This window comes from Jaculus jaculus (assembly GCF_020740685.1).
Source record: "Jaculus jaculus isolate mJacJac1 chromosome Y unlocalized genomic scaffold, mJacJac1.mat.Y.cur SUPER_Y_unloc_3, whole genome shotgun sequence".
In the NCBI taxonomy this organism is placed as follows: domain Eukaryota; kingdom Metazoa; phylum Chordata; class Mammalia; order Rodentia; family Dipodidae; genus Jaculus; species Jaculus jaculus.
In genome coordinates this window covers 373,767-394,107 of record NW_025423388.1, presented here as the reverse complement: position 1 = coordinate 394,107, position 20,341 = coordinate 373,767, and the positions used below count along the sequence as shown (strand labels likewise).

The window sequence follows — 20,341 nt, the reverse complement described above, 5'->3', positions numbered from 1 at the left end:
GTGCACTTGAATGCACTGTAGAGTTACATTCATGTCCCTATCCTAGAACATCAGATACTCACAGAAAAAAAGGATGATATACATGTTTGAATTTTGTTGCCTCAGTCCTGTACTTCTGACATTCCCCATTCTTTCTGTATGAAAATTAGTAAAATCCAATATGAAATTGTCATTAGATCACACATTTTTGGTAATGCTAAAAGGAAAACACATTTCCATTACCATCCATCTTATCTAGCTTCATTATTCACACATGTTTCTATTTTATAGAGCTCACTGAGCAGATGCGTTGACACAGTGGAACCTTGAGTGTAGTATATTCCCAGAATTCAGTAATATCCCTCCCTTGTGTGTTTGATTTTGATGGTCAGACATGCTGAGTCGTCCCTGGAAGGCATGTGGCTGAGATAGACATCTGTACCCAATGACAGCCTGGACTTCCCACCTCATAAATGAGACCATCAAAAACTCTTTTTATACCTGTGTATACAGATGCAGGTACATTTTGGAAGGACAACACACCTCAAATGAGAATACTGGACCTCGATTTCTTTAGTATACTCACTGCTATAATTTCATTGGTTTACTAGCCTCACGTTTTTCTCAATATGATCCTTCTTTTTCCACATGGGTTTGCATTATACTGTTTCAATGGGAACAGAAATTGAAATTCAGGGAAACTCTTAAAATATGCACAGAAAGAGGACTGACATTGATAACCCTACATATTTTCGTATTAGCACATTGTATAATAAAATTAAAAATTGTTTTCTCTGATGTTCTATTAGTTTTCTCTGAGTTCCCAAGAGCTCATAGGAATGAGTGATATAATTTTTCATTTTTATTGTCCAGAACAATCTCATTTTTCATATATTGCCATACTGTGCATCAAAACGTTTAAAAATATTTTATTGAGAATGTTTTTCTTTTACAGGGAGTGAGACAAAGAGAGAGAAGGAAAATTGGTACACCAGTGCCTCAACCACTGCCATCCATGAGTGGGCATGTGCGACCTTGCTCTTGGCTAACATTTGTGCATCTGGTTTATGTGGGATCTGGAGAGTTGAAGATGGGTCTGTGGCCTTCACAAGTAAGTGCCTTAAAGGCTCAACCATCTCTCCAGTCCCCCAAATATTTTTATTGAGAATACTTTGTGATCATTGTTGATTTGTATTTAAATTCTATCTTCATAAATCTCCTGTTCAACATCAAACTGGAGTAAAAGTAAGTAGATATCTTAATCCCTAATAGGAATAAAAACTTTGTTTACAAAATATTGTCTTCTGGCTGGAGAGATGCCTGCAAAGTATAAGAATGCTTGTTCAAATCTCCAGGACCCATGAATAGCTAGACACAAAAGTGATGCAAAGTGTGCAATGTGACACTTACACCCGGGAGAGAAAACGTCTAGAGTTCGTTCAAGAGGCTGAACGACCATAGATTGCCCATTCTCCCTCTATCTCTGAATTCTCACTCCCTCACTCTTTGCAAAAATAAATTGTTTCTGATCTCACTTTGTTTTCCTTTTGCTTATCATTGTATATGTCAGTGTGTGAAGTTTAAGTACAAGAAAGTCGATGTATTTGATTCACTGTCAATTTGACACTACTTGAAAGGTCAAATTTCAAACCTTTGTTTCTTCAACTTAAGAAAAGTCTTGCTCACCTCAGATAAAAGTGGTGAACATCCTCTCATAAGCATCATAAAATATGACATCATGTACATATATCCTTAGCATCCCATTCTCTTCTATGGTCTTTTCCTTTCTAGCTGCCAGGTAAAGTGTGTGGTATTTCCCTGAAAACTAACAGCACATATCAATTTAGAACAGTCAAGATTCTGGGTATTCCCCACATGTCTGTTTTCATCGTGAAATCTGCTTTTCCTGACGATAGAGAATGAGGTGCTTGTGAGAAACAAAAATTCAAACGTATATACATTTTGTTCATAGGGATAAAACTGAGTTTGGACCCAGAGCTTATAATATAGATACACAGCTGGACTGATATCAAAATTTTGTCATGTACAACAGAAACTCAGTAATGTATTCAGTTTTGTTTTGTATCAAAATCTATTAGATATTTCATTACTGTGTCCCTAACACATTTTAGGAGATCCTTAACATTGTTAGACATAGATATAAAACTTGAGAACAGCCAATTTCAGATGTGAGATTGAGGCGACTCTGGGACCATATAGATAATTCCTGGGCTAAAATGAGTTCCTCCTTGAAAACAAAACAAAATAAAAACCCAAAGATGTGAAGGTATGCACATGCATAATCATCTTTGTGGCTGAATAGAAGAGAGACACACAAAGAAACATGACGACATCCACTCTGAAAATTCATGTGACACATGGTACCTTCAAGGGCATGTTCTCAGCATCAACCATGGTGCAGAGCTGCAGCCAGCAGCAGAATCTTCATCTTCCTGCTTCTCATCTTGCCTCCTCTGCAGTAGTTCAGGGTAGCTCTCTTTCTGCAGAGAATCTGGGAGAAAGACACAGTTGAATCCCATCTCTGAGATGTGGAAGGATCCCATTGGTCATGGTGAGTGTTTGATTTTCTCTGGCTGAGAGATACTGTTAGGTATATTTCAGTTGCATTTATTTCCCTAATTGAATTAGTAATAAATCAAGAACAAAATGAGCTGAACCCCTACCTTGATCGGCACGGTAAGTCCACATAAAATGTCAATGACAGCAACAATTCCTCACTCTTTTGTCCTGAGTTACATAATGGAGAATGTATTACAAGCTGCTCGCTTCAATTACTGAATACTTGTAAATATTTTATATTGATTTTTTTTTCTGAGAGAAACAGAGAACATTTAGCAGATAGAAAGAAAGACAGGGCACACCAGGGCCTCCAACCACTGCAAACGAACTCCAGAAGCATGTGCCACACTGCATCTCACTTGCATGGGTGTTGGAGAACTGAAATGGGTACATAGGCTTCACAGGCAGGGGCCCTAAGTGCTAAGCCATCTCTCCAGCCCTGCTTCCTCCAATTACTACATAACTTCTTTAACTGAGAGTTCCAAAACTCAGTTTGAACATTCATGCCCTTGCTCAAAGAGTGATCTGATATCCTTTCCACAGATCAACAACATGGACATGCACCACAAAAGACGTCAAACTCTGCCACCTTAATGATCTGCACTAAAGGGAGCAGGTGACTGCAAAGGGTGCCTGCAGGGACACCAATGTCTATGTCAGTACATGGACGTAGGAGCAGAGGCTCCAGTGTCCTGTTGTCCTCTTCACAGTGTCCATCGTACTGGGACTATAGGCTTGAGTCGGATGATGGTGGTTACAAGTGTCGTGGAGGGATGGCAAAAAGTCCAAGTATGGGACATGCAGGCACACTGGCGCCTAATGGATGTATCAAGCTCTATGCTGGAGCTGTGTTTGGAGGAAATGTACTGATTTTATGGAGTGGTTACAGATATGGAGGGGCTTTAGGGGTTATGGGGGGTCTGTGGTTCTGCGAGGAATAATATTGGATGCTGGAGAAGGAAATTATTAATTTTCCAAGGTAAATGGGCCTATAATGAATTATGAGCTCTTCTAGCTCTGGGATTTTTAGGGATGCTGGGGATGTCCTAAACTCAATTTCCAAGATCCTGGAGATATATGAAGCTGGAGGAGATACTGCTACTACCAGTGTTTGTGTTGGGCAACATACTGAGTGGAATGGGATATAGGGTCATATTGAAGATCCTACAGGGTAAGGGCACTGATCCCAACCTGGTGTCACTCCAGCTGAAAAAGACAACCATTACTGTGGCCCAGGACAAGAACCTCCTTATAACACACCACTACAACCACAGAAATACATGCTCCTCTAGAATGACAGACTGCAACACCAGCCACTATGTTCTCATCCAATACCAACCTCTGACCCCTGACCCAAAGGACCAACACAGAGCCACGTTTCACTCTGTTCTACACCACATTTATGGTGTTTTATAAAAGCTTGTGGAGCTAGTTTGAACTCAAAATGAATACTGTTAGGCCAGGGAGAGAGTAATTGTTTTTCCCCACATCCTCCTGAGTTTGAGCCATATCCCACTGCTGGCTTCAGACAATTGATGTAAAAGGAAATCTTTATGTTAGTGTCATAAATCATACCCAGAATCTCACCACAGAGATTTCCATTTTCATACTTTGTAGAAGATGAAACAGGAAATTCTCCCCCCCCACACACTCTTTTTTTGTTGTTATTCAGAGCAACTTTGAAGTGGATATATTTCAGGGTATAAGTATTTCTTTTCCTAACACCTGATTCTTTGGTCCATTTTTCTGTCATATCCAAAATCATAATATAGAGTCCCAAAAATTCTCTGTTTGTGTGATATGGAATGAGCTCATTCTTCCTGTCCAAGGTTTACACAAGTTTTCTCTGACCTGTGAGTCAGACACTGCTGAGCTGTTTGGCATGGCTGCATTCCACTAACGAGATGATGTTAAGTGAGGCATGAGATAAGTTGGAAACTTGACTTTGTTCACATGAGTGAGCACAATCCAGGTTCAATGGAAAAAAAAAATAGCCATCCTTCCCCTGGCTCCCACTGTGTAGTACCAGATGGTGAAGCACAAGGCATGTGCCCCAGTGGATATTTTACTCCATTCACTGATTCTTTCTAAAGTTGCCCTGCAAGTTTAAGGCTGTTCTTCCTATGCAAGCCAAGCATAATTTCATTATTAACAGCAGAAAGTTCAATTATCTATGTCCATTACAAATGAGCTGATATTTGTATCTGACAAACATCAAAGTAAGAACAGGACCACCTACATTACTATAATTATAGATATTTCACTAGGCAGGAACTCTGTTGACAAGTCACCATGTGTATAGAGTGAGTCAGGGTGAGTGTTCAGTGTAATCTTTGCCCCATGTGTAATTTGGTCTTGTGTGTTGTTGCTTGTGTTAACTTGCAAATTAACAACTCCAGTCAATTTTGTCTGGAATAGCTTTATGCAAACATTCTCCAAGTCATTCTCACAATCCTGACTATACCAAGGATAACTGTCCATGTGTAGGACAGTACTGGGACAAGTGTAGAAAATAAGAGAAAAACTTAGAAGAAAATAGCAGTGAATATATGCAGACAGCATATATAAAATGATGAACTGTATCTACTTCTAGGAATTAATACTGTGCCATAAGGGCAGGTGCAGAGAGGGTTAAATATTCAACTTTGAATCTCATCATGTAGGTTTTGTTATTAGTTAATGAAGTAGATTCATGATGAGTGACAATTTCCATCTAGAAACATAAAGCAAATAATTAAGACCGTGTGTGTGTGTGTGTGTGTGTGTGTGTGTGTGTGTGTGTGTGTGTGTGTGTTTTATTAATGGGCATGCCAGGGCCTCCAGCCAATGCAAAGACTCCAGATGCATGTGTCACATGTGCAACTGGCTTACATGGGTCCTGGAAAGTTGAGCCTCAAACTGGGTCTTTAGGCTTCACAAGCAAGCGCTTAGCCACTAAGTCATCTCTCTAGACCAAAGTAAACTTTTTAAGGTGAAAAATTTGTACACTTGCTCAATAGAGTCTATGTACTAAGTATATTTCTCAATGATGATGATTCCTACATAAAATTTTTTTTAATGCTGTACTATGTCAATTTCAGGGTGCCTGGCAAAACATATTAAAAGCCTTATTATTTGTATATTTATGTGCAGACAGAGAGACAAAGACAGAAAGTGGGCAGAACAAAACCCTCCTGCTGCAATATACAAACTCCAAATATGCTTAGCACTCTGCATCTTTCTGGCTTTAGTGGGGTACAAGGGAGTCTAAAGTGAGCCTTTAGGCTTTTCAACAAAGTGTCTTATTCCCTGAGAGTCATTAAGATTTGATTTCTTTGAAAAAATATTTTATTTATTTATTAGAGAAGGAAAGAGGTAGGGAGAATGACCCTCCCACACACAGATTTATATATGTAGATAGACAGATATAGACTAGATATAGATAAAGATTTCCAGAGAAAGAGAGAATAGCTGTTCCATGGCCTCTAGTCACTGCAATCAAAATCCAGATGCATGAACGATCCTGTGCATGTGGCTTACATGAGTACTGTGGATTTGAACCTTTGTGTTAGGATTCACAGAAAAGCACCTTAACTGCTGAACCATCTTTCCATCCATATCCAGGCTTTTCTTAATGATGTAATTCTGACACTTGAAGTTCAGATTACAGCAAACCAGACAGGCTTCTCTTCAGATGGCGATGTTTTAGTGCTCTACATTCCATTGTTCTGCCGCTTCTTCTCAGCACTATGTTGCCTTTGGGGTCATCCCGGTGGTCATCACCATCTGAAAAGAGAAGCTTCTCTAACCATAAGTAAGAGTAGCATTGATATATCAGTATGAACAATAAATGTAGTGCTTTCAGGGCAATTTGGTTAGAGTAATATATTCATTTATCCAGAGAAGAGCAGGCTTTATACCCCTAAGACTCATGACCTCCATGCCATAGGCTTTTGATCAGGTTTTCATCACCAGGCATGTATTCCCTCCCAAAGAGTGGGCCTTCAGTCCAATTAGAGAGCAGTTGGTTTCCCCCAGAACAGACAAGCCTCTATTGCACTCATTCAGTCATTTGGTCTGTATGGCCAAACTTGAGCAGTTATTCTGATGGGCTTCTCTTTGTAGGTGACTTGCTTCTCTCTAAGTGTTTTCAATATATTTTCTTTGGTTTCTGTGCTTAGTAGCTTAATTATAACATGGCATGGAGAGATTTTTTTCCAGATTTTGTCTGTTTGGTGTTCTAAAAACTTCTCGTATCTGTGTTGGCATCTCTTTCCCAATTTGAGGAAAATTTCAGTCTATGCTTTTGTTGAAAACACCTACTAAGCCTCTGGATTGGAATTCTTCTCCTTCTGTTCTACAATGAATTCTTATGTTTGATCTTTTCATAGTGTCCCAGATATCTTGAAATTCCCATTTATTCTTTGCTATTAGTTTATATTTCTCTTTGTTGGACTGTATTAGATCTGCCACCTGGTCTTCTATTTTAGATATTCTGTTCTCGCCTTCATCCATTCTAACAGAGAGACTTTCCACTGAGATGTTTATCTGATTGACTGTATTCTTCAGAGTCAGGATTTCGGCCTGGTTTTTCTTCAGTATTTCTACTACCTTATTCATGTCTCATAATAACCTCTTTATTTAATTAAACTGATTTCCTGTGTTCTCTTTCAGAAGTTTGTTTTCTTTAATTCTTTTGTTTTCTACTTTGCTTCCCTTCATTTCTTCTCTGATTTCTTTGAGCATACATACCATCATCTTCTTGAAATCTTTTTCAGGCATTTCATCTAAAACAGTCTCATTGGTGATCATTTCTGATGGATTGATTGTTTTGGGTGGGATTGTATTGTCTTGATTCTTTGAGTTTCTTCTACCATATTGTGGCAACTTTTGCATCCTGAATTGATTTTGTGTTTGTGTTCTACTTATTTGATTATGTGGGATGGGAGAGTTCAGAGTTCTGGAGTTTCTTGAACTTTCAGTAGCACTTTAGTTGATCTCAGATCTCTTTCCTTCAGATTCCTTAACTTTGCAAGAAAGCTGATGGAGTTGAAAAATCTGTTGCTTGGTCTCTGCAGTTGCTAATGCTGCATGACACACCAGGAATGTACCACGATTGCCTCAGGGTGTCTCTGGCCATTTTCCTCCTTTATTGTGGGTCATGGTGTCTCTGGCTTCTCCGCTGTGTCTGAGAATAACTTATACTCCTTCTCTGTTCAGAGGAAGGTTGTATTTTGGTGGGGTTTTGCTTAAATCCATCCTTAGGCTGATTTGGTGTGGTTCCTCAGCTGCCATCTTACCTAGAAGCAGTCCTAAATTCTTATTTTTGATGGTCATTGTTTAATAAGTCTGTGACTCTATGAGGGTCATTCATACACTTTTTATTTTTATTTTTAGTCTACTATGGATATTCCTGAGTGCAAGTGATTCATACACCTGCTGGTCATTGAATACAGAGATTAACTACTTTGGCAATTGCTACAATTGCCTTTACAGTCAAATAACACCATTTCTGAATGATGACAATATCAAAACTTTCTCACCACTCGATGAAATGGATTTCTCCTGCTGTGTACTTGTTCTTGTTAGTCATGGATAACTAAGTTTACACCTAAATGATGGACATTCTTTTGATTTCTGCTCAAAGTCTATTAAGGCTATTTTTCAATGAAAATTATGTACTTGCTCTTAATATACACTGGATATTTGCTCAATTAGGGCCATTTATACACATGCTGGTAGAATCTAAATAATTAATTATCAGGCTGAAGAGATAGCTTAGCACTTTAAATACTTCACTGCAAAGCATAAGGGTACATTTGACTCTTCAGATTCCAACTAACCAGCCACACGAGGTGATGCATGAGCACAAGATCTCACCTGCCACCAAGGTGGCATATTTATCTGGAATAAAATGCCTGAATCCTTGGTATGCCAATTATGTCTCATGCTTTCTCTCACTCTCTCACATAAAAAGTGTGCAGAGATTATCTCAAAATAAAAACAAGAAAGAAAAAAATTTAACTGTTTTTTAATTTTTTTCTCAATTTTTATTAACATTTTCCATGATTATAAAAAATATTATATGGTAATACCCTTCCCCCCTCCCCCGGCTTTCCCCTTTAAAATTCCATTCTCCATTATATCCCCACACCATCTCAAACATTCTACTTACATATATTCAATACCAACGTATCAAGTATCCTCCTCCCTTCCTTTCTCTTCCCTTTATGTCTCCTTTTTACACATACTGGCCTCTGCTACTGAGTTTTTTCCTTCTCACACAGAAGCCCAATCATCTGTAGCTAGGATCCACATATGAGGGAGAACAGGTGGCGCTCTTGGCTTTCTGGGCCTGGGTTACCTCACTTAGTATAATACTTTCCAGGTCCTTCCATTTTTCTGCAAATTTCATAACTTCATTTTTCTTTACCACTGAGTAGAACTCCATTGTATAAATGTGCCACATCTTCATTATCCACTCATCTGTTGAGGGACATCTAGGCTGGTTCCATTTCCCAGCTATTACGAATTGAGCAGCAATAAACATGGTTGAGCACGTACTTGTAAGGAAATGAGATGAGTCCTTTGGATGTATGCCTAGGAGTGCTATAGCTGGGTCATATGGTAGATCAATCTCTAGCTGCTTTAGGAACCTCCACACTGTTTTCCACAATGGCTGGACCAGATTGCATTCCCACCAGCAGTGCAGAAGGGTTCCTTTTTTTCCACATCCCCGCCAACATTTATGATCATTTGTTTTCATGATGGTGGCCAATCTGACAGGAGTGAGATGGAATCTCAATGTAGTTTTAATCTGCATTTCCCTGATGACTAGTGACGTAGAACATTTTTTTAGATGCTTATATGCCATTCGTATTTCTTCCTTTGAGAATGCTCTATTTAGCTCCATAGTCCATTTTTGATTGGCTTGTTTGATTTCTTATTATTTAGCTTTTTGAGTTCTTTGTATATCCTAGATATTAATCCTCTATCAGATATATAGCTGGCGAAGATTTTTTCCCATTCTGTAGGTTGCCTCTTTGCTTTTTTCAGTGTGTCCTTTGCAGTGCAAAATCTTTGTAATTTCATGAGGTCCCAGTGGTTAATCTGTGGTTTTAGTGCCTGAGCAATTGGGGTTGTATTCAGGAAGTCTTTGCCAAGACCAGTATGTTGAAGGGTTTCCCCTACTTTTTCCTCTAGCAGTCTTAGAGTTTCCAGTCTGATGTTAAGGTCTTTAATCCATTTGGACGTAATTCTTGTTCATGGAGAGATAGAAGGATGTATTTTCATCTTTCTACAGAAACATATCCAGTTTTCCCAACACCATTTGCTAAAGAGGCTGTCTTTTCTCCAATTTGTATTTTTGTCATTTTTATCAAATATCAGGTGGCTATAGCTACCTGGGCTTACATACGGGTCCTCTATTCTGTTCCATTGATCTAAATGTCTGCTTTTGTGCCAGTACCACGCTGTTTTTGTTACTATGGCTCTGTAGTATAGGTTAAAATAAGGTATGGTGATACCACCAGCCTTATTTTTGTTGCTCAGTATGATTTTAGATATTCAAGGTTTTTTGTGATTCCAAATGAAATTTTGGATTGTTTTTTCTATTTCCATGAAGAATGCCATTGGGATTTTGATGGGGATTGCATTAAATGTGTAGATTGCTTTTGGTAAGATTGTCATTTTCACAATATTGATGCTTCCAATCCAGGAACAAAGGATGTTTTTCCACTTCCTAGTGTCTTCTGCAATTTATTGCTTCACTGTTTTAAAGTTCTCATTGTAGAGATACTTTATTTCCTTGGCTAGGTTCATTCCAAGGTGCTTTATTTTTTGGGGGGGTGCAATTGTGAATGGGAGTGATTCTCTGATTTCCTGCTCTCTGTGTTTGTTGTTAGCATATATGAAGGCTACTGATTTCTGTGTATTTATTTTGTATCCTGCTACATGGCTGTACGTTTTTATCAGCTCTAACAGTTTGCTAGTAGAGTTTTTAGGGTCCTTTATGTATAGAATGATGTCATCTGCAAATAATGATAACTTGATCTCTTCCTTTCCAATTTGTATCCCTTATATGTGTGTCTCTTGTCTTATTGCTATGGCTAAGACTTCCATAACGATATTAAATAAAAGTCAGGACAGTGGACACCCTTGTCTTCTTCCTGATTTTAGTTGAAAAGCTTCCAGTTTTTCCTCATTAAGTAATATGTTGGCTGTAGGCTTGTCATAAATAGCCTTCATTATATTGAGATGTGTTCCTTCTATTCCCAGTCTCTGTAGGACTTTTATCATGAAGGGATGTTGGATTTTGTCAAACTCTTTCTCTGCCTCTAATGAGATGATCATGTGATTTTTGTCCTTCAACCCGTTTATGTAATGTATTACATTTATAGATTTGTGTATATTGAACCATCCCTGCAACTCTGGGATAAAGCCTACTAGGTCAGAGTGAATGATCTTTCTGATGTATTCTTGTATTCTGTTTCCCAATATTTTGTTGAGAATTTTTCCATCTATGTTTATGAGGGATATTTGTCTGTAATTTTCTTTTTTTTTCTGTCTTTGCCTGGTTTTGGTATCAGGGTGATGCTAGCTTCATAGAAGGAGTTTGGTAGAATTCCTTCTTTTTCTATTTCCTGGAAAAGCTTAAGAAGCAATGGTGTTAGCTCTTCCTTGAAGGTCTGGTAAAATTCAGCAGTGAATCCATCTGGGCCTGGGCATTTTTTAGTTGGGAGACTTTTGATAACTGTTCGTATCCCCATACATCTTATAGGTCTATTTAGGTGATTAATCTCATCTTGATTTAATTTGGCAGGTCATATAAATCAAGGAACTCATCCATTACTTTCTGGTTTTCATACTTTGTGGAGTATAGGCTTTTATAGTATGTACCTCTGATTTTTTTTTTTTTAATTTGTCTGGCGTCTGTTGTGATGTTACCTTTTTCATCTCTAATTTTATTAATTTGTGTCTCTCTTTCTTTTGGTCAGCTTTGCTAAGGGTTTATCAATCTTGTTTATCCTTTCAAATCACCACCACTTTGTTTCATTAATTCTTTGGATTGTTTTTGTTGTTGTTGTTTCTATTTCATTAATTTCTGCCCTAATCTTTATTATTTCTTCCTGTCTACTGATTTTTGGTTTGCCTTGTTCTTCTTTTTCCAAGGCTTTAAGGTGAAGCATTAGGTCGTTTACTTGTGACCTTTCTAATTTCTAAATATAGGCACTTAAAGCTATAATATTACCTCTTAGGACTGCCTTCATTGTGTCCCAGAGATTTTTGTATGTTGTGTTCTCATTATCTTTTGACCCTGTAAATTTTTTTGATTTCTTCATTGAACCATTCATCATTTTGTAGTGTATTGTTTAGTTTCCATGATTTTGTGTAAGCTCTATAGCCTTTCTTGCTATTGATTTGTAGTTTCAATCCACTGTGGTCAGATAGAGTGTAAAGAATTATTTCGGGCTGGAGAGATGGCTTAGCGGTTAAGCACTTGCCTGTGAAGCCTAAGGACCCCGGTTCGAGGCTCGGCTCCCCAGGTCCCACGTTAGCCAGATGCACAAGGGGGCGCACGCGTCTGGAGTTCGTTTGCAGAGGCTGGAAGCCCTGGCGCGCCCATTCTCTCTCTCCCTCTATCTGTCTTTCTCTCTGTGTCTGTTGCTCTCAAATAAATAAATAAATAAATAAATAAATAAATAAATAAATAAATAAAAGAATTATTTCAATTTTCCTATATTTGTTAATATTTGCTTTGTGTCCTAATATATGGTCTATTTTTCTTTTTTCTTTTTCTTTTTTGGTTTTTTGAGGTAGGGTCTCACTCTAGCTCAGGCTGACTTGGAATTCACTCTGTAGTCTCAATGTGGCCTCAAACTCTCTGAGATCCTACCTCTGCCTCCCGAGTGCTGCAATTAAAGTCGTGCACCACCACACCTGGCAATATGGTCTATTTTAGAGAATGTTCCATGTGCTGCTGTAAAGAATGTATATTCTGCAGCATTTCATGAAATGTCCTGTATATATGTTAGGTCCTTTCCTACTATGACCTCGTTTAGTCCAGATGCCTCTCTGTTTATTTTCTCCTTGGATGACCTGTCAATTAATGAGAATGGGTTGTTGAAGTCACCCACTACCACTGTGTTTGGTGTTATCTGTGACCTTAGTTCTAATAATGTTTGTTTGATGAATTTGGGTGCCGGCGTGTTAGGTGCATATATGTTTAGGATTGTAATATCCTCCGGTTGGAGTGTGCCCTTAATCAGTATAAAGTGATCGTCCTTATCTTTCTTGACTAACGTTGGACTGAAGTCTGACTTGTCAGATATTAGGATAGCAACCCCTGCTTGTTTCCTAGGCCCATTTGCTTGAAACACTGTTTTCCAACTTTTCACCCTAAGATAATGTCTATCCTTTCTAGAAAGGTGAGTTTCTTGGAGACAACAAATTGTAGGATCCTCCTTTTTACCCAGTCTGCAAACCTATGTCTTTTGGTTGGGGCCTTGAGGCAATTGATATTAAGTGATATTGTTGAAAGGTATGTATTTATGTTTGCCATTTTTTTTGTGGTTCCGGTTCGACCTTTGTTCTCTTGTGTTAATTAGTATTTGAGTATTGCTTGTTTTTCCTAGGTTGCTTATATATGTGCTTTTCCTTCTCTTCGGCATGGTGGATTCTTTCAAGTATTTTCTGTAGAGCTGGTTTTGTCTTCAAATACTCCTTTAACCTGCTTTTGTCATGGAATGTCCTTATTTCTCCATCTATTTGAATGGATAACTTTGCAGGATAAAGTAACCGTGGTTGACAGTTGTTATCTTTCAGAACTTGGAATACATCACTCCAAGCCCTTCTGTCTTTTAAAGTTTGTGTTGAATAATCTGCTGTAGTCATGATGGGCTTGCCTTTGTAGGTAACTTGATTTTTCTCTCTATCTGCTTTCAATATTTTTCTTTGGATTGTGTGTTTGGTAGTTTGATTATAATATGTCAAGTAAAGCTTCTTTCCAAGTTTTCTCTGGTGTTCTAATAGCTTCCTATATCTGCACTGACACCTGTTTCCCAATTTGGGGGAAGTTTTCTTCTATGATTTTGTTGAGGATGCCTACTATGCCTTTGGAGTGAGATTCTTCTCCTTCTACTATGCCCTGAATTCTTATGTTTGATCTTTTCATAGTGTCCTGAATATCTTGAAATTCCCACTCATACTTTTCTATTAGTTTGTCTTTCTTTTTGTTGGACTGCATCAGATCTGCCACCTGGTCTTCTAGCTTAGATATTCTATCCTGTCCTTCATCCATTCTACTGGTGACATATTCTACAGAGATTTTTATTTCATTAACTCTGTTCTTCATTGCTAGTAATTCTGACTGGTTTTTCTTTGTTATTACTATTTCCTTAATTATGTCTTGTATTGCCTTCTTTATTTCATTAACTTGGTGTCCTGAATCTTCTTTGATTCCTCTGATTTCCTCTTTCATTCCTTTGATTTGTTCTTTGACTTCTTTGAACATATTTTCAATACTTTTTTTGAAATCTTTCTTTTCTGCTGCTGATGCCAAGGAGCCACTGCCAGAGCTGCTTCGGCCTGCTTGCGTGGGTTCTGGATGCTCTGGGACACTCCTACTTCTCTGCTGCCATTTTAATTTCTCATACACCTCACTTTTTAGTAAATGTGTGTATTTTGCTCGGTTTTCTTTGGCCTTTTCTTCCCTAGGCTGCTTTTGTGTGGCTGCTATGCTGCCAACTTAACTGGAAGCTAAAAATCTAATTCTTAATGGTAGCATTTCTATTGTTGCATTTTTGAGTTACAAAGTCTGTCTCTCAATGAGGGTAATCTGTACACGTCTTTATCAAGATTTTTGTTAAGGCTATTAATTACAGAGGGTACTTCCAGGAGTTACTGTTCATAGACTACTATACTAGTTTCTAAATGAAAAGCATACATTCCCTTTCTCTTCAGAGTCTACTAAGGATATTTCCCACTGAATCAAATACTCCACTTGCTACTGAAATTAAGCTAAAAAGTGTTCATTGAGTTCTCATTATTCATTTATGTTCATCAATGTTATTGACATACAGATTTCTTTTTTTACATTTTCTTCTTCCTGATATTTGCGTCATAAAAATGATAACTAGTTTAAAAGACATTACACAGTTTGTATCTTTTTTATGTCATTTAGAGTAAATGACAAAAATAACCACTTTTTAAATGATTTTTTTTGAAAGAGAGCCAGAGAAAGGCAAAAAGAGAGTAATAGAGGGTTGGAATGGACACACCAGGGCCCTCACCTCCTGCTAACGACCTCAAGACATGTGTGGTGTGTTGTGGTGCATGATCAAGATTGCATGCTTGCATCACTGTGCATCTGGGTACATGGGACCTGGAGATTCAAGTAGTGGTTCTTAGGCTTCACAGAGAGCGCCTTAAATACAAAGCCATCTCTTCAGCCTGAAAATAATTTTTTGATAGAATTTTCTATATTTCAGCACTGAAGGAAACTCTTTCTTACCTTTGCTTTAAAAAAGATTTTCTTTAGCCAATTCAGTCTTGGTAACATTTAAAAATCTACAGTTTTCTAATACTTCCTTATCCCTGATAAGCTTTAAGTGCTCATAAGTTTGTGTTTATTGGTTGTGTACACTGAATTATTTTTCTTATACAGACTAACAGTTTGTTAAATAGCTCTTTTTATTAATAAAGATCTCATGTTTACATGTTGTTTATCACAAGGAAGTTCTAATTACATCATTTATTTTTGTCTCCTCATTTTCAGAGCTAGTCATTTTTTGTTTTGAATATGTTATATGAGAATAATGCATGCTTCATATTTAGGACCATTTGTTAATTTCTACAATGATCTCTATCTCTGTCTAAGTACTGTATTTGTGTTCATTGTTCACTTTTTCAGAATCAATGGAATTGAGAGCTAGGGAAGCTTGTTAGAGAAGAACTTGTATTTGTGTGTACTATTGGCGTACATGCATTGTTTTTTCATGTATGTGATTGTAATAGAGCAAACTAGGACTATTTTAAGAAGCAATCTAGTGTTTTGCTTGGTTTTAGACAAAGGGTCTGTCCCTGTGGTAGTGAAATATACAGTTAGGTAGCTGGCCTCTCTGAGTTCCAGAATTCCTCTTACATCCGTACCACCAGCAGTGGGAAAACCAAGATATGTGGACCCACATGGTTTTTACACATATGCAGATGATTAAGTTTTTATTCTTTTAATCTCATGAATTACACACTATCTAATGGATTTCTACACTTTTAAGAATGTTTATTTCTTTCATAAGTACTTCACTACAAATTTTCCTGGACCTAATTCTTATTGGTTGGCTTTAAAAAAAATTTTTTTTGGTACAAAATAGCATGGTTTTCATAAATTAAACTTTTGTAAATTTCTGCTTCCATTTTTCTTTGTGTCTTAATATTGCTAGTAAATCTGATGTCAATGCTTAAAAAAAATCCTGTGTAATCATGATATGTAAAGAAACCAATGTAGATATGTACATCCTCAAGTTTATGATGAGTGGTAAGACATTGGCAACTTTTCGTTTGTCTCTCAGGAATATTTTACATTTTGCTGTAGAGAATGAAGTGAATATATGTGAAATCTGAGGTAGAAGTTCAATCCTCCTTGGTGAGTTGTCTCTAGTTGGTTGCTGTAGTTGGTGGTGGTGGTTTTTGAGGTAGTGACTCACTGTATTGTAGACTGACATGGAATTCACTATGTACTCTCAGCCTGGCCTTGCACTCATGGCACTCCTCCGCCCTCTGCAACCCAAGTGCTGGGACTAGAGGCATGGACAACAATTACCAGATCTCAGCTCACTTTTCAGGATTCAGTAACATGCTAACTATTAACCTCTTTGTCATATAATCCATATACTTCCTGATTTTTCAATAATAAATGTGACAAAACACAGGCAATACTATTTATTCAAAATTTTGCACATTTTTTCTACTTCAAATTGACTTGATTTTACCTCTTATTTCTCCACCACCAAATGTGGCTTTTCTAAAATGAAAAAGACAAAAGAAATGTATCCAGAGTGTTAAGGACTATGAGGTGGGGCCAGATCATCTAAGTTCCAGTAATAAACTTTTTATTCAGCGTGCATTGACAGTTATAAGAAATCAATTCATTTAATCTCAGAGGGAGCTACTAATACTAAAATCAGCAATGGGAGATACATGGACAGGGCAGACTGGGTGAAGGATCAGAAATACTCAAACATGAGTACAATCTGGAATGAAAGATGATTACAAGTCTGTAGTTTTTTTTATTATTTATTTATTTGAGAGCGACAGACACAGAGAGAAAGACAGATAGAGGGAGAGAGAGAGAATGGGCGCGCCAGGGCTTCCAGCCTCTGCAAACGAACTCCAGACGCGTGCGCCCCTTGTGCATCTGGCTAACGTGGGACCTGGGGAACCGAGCCTCGAACTGGGGTCCTTAGGCTTCACAGGCAAGCGCTTAACCACTAAGCCATCTCTCCAGCCCAAGTCTGTAGTTTTTGATTCTGCTTCCATAGAGACCTACTTGCTGCAAGCAATATGAATCTTCTTATAACCTGGGGAATTATAAGTGATGGTTATTTACATGGATGTGAGGGGATATTGAGAACATCATCAGTGTCAGGGTATAAAGAAAATCATATGGGTGTTGTTTGAACATGGGCAATATGAATGAATGTATTCTCATGAATAAAAACTAACACCAAAGGGCACTGTCTTTGGGTTATCAAGTACGTTTATGCTGGCACATTTTCCAGGGTCTACTACTTCACATGACTTTTCTTGTCATGATAGAAGTGTGAGATTCTGTGTATATAGTGATGTCCAAGTCACACCTCTAGGCCATGCATGGCGATGATGAGCCTCATTGAATTATTGTAAATATGCTGTCAATGTGATGTCTACATTCAAAGGAGTATTAAAATGCCTAATAATCATTTCAGATTTCATTTTTATTAAATTAATTAATTTTTTCTTCATTTGATGAAAATCACTATTTAAACAGGACTAATTTCACATTACATTAATTATAAATATTTCACTAATGCACCATTTATTTCATGTTTTTGTATTAATAATTTTTTAAATTATTTTTATTTATTTATTTGAGAGCGACAGACAGAGAAAGAGTAAGATAGAGAGAATGGGCGTGTCAGGGCCTCCAGCCATTGCAAACGAATTCCAGATCTTTTTCGCCCCCTTGTGCATCTGGTTAACATGGGTCCTGGGGAATCGAGCCTCAAACCTGGGTTCTTAGACTTCACAGGGAAGTGCTTAACTGCTAAGCCATCTCTCCAGCCCTGTATTAATAGGTTTTGTTTTTAGGATTGAATTGACTTCAAATGCTATTTAGCTTGAACATTTGAATAGTTGTGAGAGCCATGTTTCTACTTACACAGTCAATATCTCCATTTTGGACATGTGTCTGTAAAATACAAAAAAGAGGATAAAGTGGTATTACATTCACTTCATAAATGAGAAATCTTTAATCATAAGTATTCTGAATGAGAAATGGCCATCAGAGGATGACAGAGATTCTTTAATCTTTATTTTCCCATGATAGCCCAAGAGTGATTCACCTGTCTTGGTGACATCCAGGATATTTTGAGTTGCAATTTGCTTGTCACTAATAATCTTGTTATACTCTTTCTGTGTCTCTTCACTGATAATGTGGCATTTTGCTGAATTTTATGGAATAGAAGTCAGAAAATATGGCTATTAGATTCCTTTCTAAACACAAAACCCATCCTACTTTATAAACCATAGGTTGATCAAGCTTTATTTTCCCAATGGCACATCATGCTTTCTGTTCATTATCCCCTTTATGTTGGTAATGTAACCCAGCAAGGACAACTTAATTGGAGATCAATTCATACATTCAGGTTTATGTCATTTTTCTAGATTTTGGAAAAATGGCATGAAAGTAATTTTGTCTCTCATATTTTTACTTCAAAAGGTAAGGAACGCTGTAAAGCACATTTGGAAATTTGTGATGATTGGATCTGAGTGTGTCAATGACACTGTTTCTGTTGTGTCCCAGTCTATGTTATGGAATCTACTCTCTACTCTTTATGTAACAAAATAAATGAAAGGGGAAATCACTAAAGAGCTCACATAGTCCATGGGTTATAATATAGAGTTTCTAAAAGTTTTATAGTCAATTTCCACACATACACATAATATTCCCTGGCATTATCCCCCTTGCTCTCCCTCCTCTTAAATCTCCCTATTTTCTGAATCTCTTCTTGTGAACAACAACAAGCAAAAGAAAATACAAAGTGAAAAACTTAACATCAAGTTTGACAGAATAAAATTTAGTTCCATTATAGAAGAGATGTGATGTTCACATCAGAAAACATAAAATGATGCCACTATTTTTTTCTTGTAGAGATAGCCCCAGTCCAACATCCTTTCCTATGTTAGGTGATAATATTGAAGGCCTCCATCATACAGTGCTCAATCATGACCTCACACATCGTCCTGATCTTCAGTGTGAGAATGAGTTTTGGACATTGTTATATTCATGGTGTGTGTGTGTGTGTGTGTGTAAATATGTATGTGGAGTATTCTGAGTCTTACTTGGGGGTGAGATCCTTCAATCTTTATGTGGATGTCTGTACAAGAAGAGTGGCTATAATTTTGTTTCAGCATGATTCACATAATTATGAGTTACAGAGAGGCACTGATGCAAAAATACACAGAAAGTAACCAATGAAACAGAGAATTACCTATGCTTTATAAAGTTGTGGTAAGGTTTTCTCTTCTTTTTGTTTTGTTTGTTTTTGAACTTAAGAACCCTTTCTAATCCAGGCACACCTGAAATTCAATATGTAGTCTCAGGGTGCCTAGAACTCAGTACCTCTGCCTCCAGAGTGCTGGGATTAAAGGTGTGTGCCACAATGCCCACCTCAAGTTATGGTAAGGTTTTAAGACACATGTGAACACATTCCTATACCAGGTTAGATCATGAAAAAATGCATACACATCTCATAACTCATCTCCAAAGTACCAAAACATCCCCAAAACATAATCAAACTGAATACTTACACAAAACTACAAACACATCTTGATGGTTATATTGATCATAAAAATAGTGAAAATGTAATATCATTGAATTGGTTGAGACAAAATCCACTGAGAAGCAATTCACCTTTGGGACTGAGAAGAAATATGTTTTCAAGATTAGCCAACAGTACCATATCTTCTACTAATTTGGTATGTCTATTTTTTTATTTAAAATGTGAGACACATGAGTAGAAAAGATGGCTTAGTGGTAAAGACATTCATCTGCAAAGCCAAAGAACAGTGGTTTGATTTCCTAGGATACACTTAGGCCAAATGAAAAAGCTGGCACATGTATTTGGACTTTGCAGTAGTTGGAGTCCCTGGGATGCTAATTCTCTCTCTCTCTCGCTCTCTCTTTCTCCTCTTTCTCTCTCAAATGAATAAAAAAATTAAGTAAAATATGGACCGCTTCAAGAGTTTGTTTGCCACTCTTAAACAGGGGCCATGGTGATCTAATCTGTATCATTCCAATTTTAGTAAATTTACCACTTCAACCACCTCATCGTAAATAAAAACTGTCTCTAATTCAACATACACCAAATATCCTACTTACAAAAGTTATGAAGATTAATAATTGTAGGATGTATTGAGGTAATTTTAAGTCCAGGTGGTTAATTCCAGACACATGAGCAATTATTTGGTTGCATCACATTCAAATTAAGGTCATTTAAAATCTAACTAATGGGCAGAAGAGATGGCTTAGTGGTTAACACACTTG

General features: G+C 37.4%; 1 pseudogene; it reads right to left on the bottom strand.

Moving 5' to 3' along the window:
• Positions 1-20,017: 20,017 nt before the first annotated feature.
• LOC123457222 lies at positions 20,018-20,117 on the bottom strand (annotated as a pseudogene).
• Between the last annotated feature and the right edge of the window lie 224 nt (positions 20,118-20,341).